Raw genomic sequence first — 1,561 nt, forward strand, 5'->3', positions numbered from 1 at the left:
TATATATATATATATATATATATATATATATATATATATATATATACATACATACATACATACAGTCAGGTCCGGAAGTATCCTAAGCAAAGCATTTCAAGCAAAGTACCTCCATTTTCAGGGGCTCAATAATATTTGGACAGTTGACTAAGAAGAGGTTAATTGACCATGTGCTGTCCATTCCCTCATTACTTCAGGACAAATTAAGCAGATAAAAGATCTGGAGTTGATATGAGATATCAAATTGGCATTTGGAAGCTGTTTGACTGGTGCTACCAATATGAAGTCCAAGGAGATCTTGATGAAAATGAAGGAGGCCATCGTTAAGCTGAAAAAACAACATAAATCTATAAGAGAGATAGCAAAAACCAACAGTTGGCTACATTCTGCACTGGTGAGCTCAACAACATCAAAAGGCCTGATAGACCAGGGAAGACAACTTAAATGGATTATCGCAAAATCCTTTCCTTGGTGAAGAAAACCCCCCTCATAACATCAACAGAAATCAAGAATATTCTGGAGGGGTACATCATTGTCAATCTACAATCAAGAGACACCTTCACGAATGTACATACAGAGTAGTGCTGCACGATAAAACGAAATGGAATCGAAATCGCGATTCGACAGAAGCAGCAATTGTCATGCGTATCTTTCAGTGAAGCACGGTTCTGTGATCAGCAGTAAATCTCCATCCAAAGGCCAGAGGGCGCTCTCGCGCTGAAACTCCAAATAGCCTACGCCTCGCAGAAGAAACCCAGGAAATGCCTGGTGGTATATTGTTAAAAGCGCTATATAAATAAAGGTGACTTGACATATTGGATCATATTTGCTTTCGCATAGTCTTGTTTTATTCATATACTTTTAGGTCGCAAAGTTTATCTAATCTGGCTGAGGTGTCCTGGCCTGGAGATTGTTCACAGACAGATACTGAGTCTGGTGTTGGGTGAGGGGTCTGTGATTGTTTGTTAATCTAATGCAGGGATCCTCAAATCTCGCCCACGAGATCCACTTTCCTGCAGAGTTTAGCTCTAACCTTAATCAAACACACCTGAGCAAGCTAATCAATGTCTTCAGGATCATTAGAAAATCACAGGTAGGTGAGTTTGATCAGAGTTGGGGCTAAACTCTGCAGTGCATTGGCCCTCCAGGGCAAGATTTGAGGAACCCTGATCTAATGAATAATAATTGATTTGTTAAATCTAATGAACAATTGTGTGTCTGATTGGTCCAAATGCTACATGGAACAGGAAATCTGCTCTCTTTTTGAAAATGTTTGTGTTTTAATCTGCCCGCTATAACAGCGGATCGGTGCTTGAACGGGCCCAGAGTTTACAGCAAACACATCGCTGACTGCACCCGGAACTGGACGGGGTGATTGGCAGCTTAAGAGAGGCAGCTTGGGGGGGGCAGAGTTTACAACAAGGTGCAAACACTGGTAACAACAGGATACATACATACATACATATGTTTGATATACCATACCTCAAAAGCTTAATGATGCGATTTCAAGTTTTCCTTTCTCTTTGGAGTGTTACGAGCTGTTCGTACATAGATAAGATTC

This window comes from Sinocyclocheilus anshuiensis, unplaced genomic scaffold, assembly GCF_001515605.1.
Source record: "Sinocyclocheilus anshuiensis isolate Anshui unplaced genomic scaffold, SAMN03320099.WGS_v1.1 scaffold192, whole genome shotgun sequence".
Lineage (NCBI taxonomy): Eukaryota > Metazoa > Chordata > Actinopteri > Cypriniformes > Cyprinidae > Sinocyclocheilus > Sinocyclocheilus anshuiensis.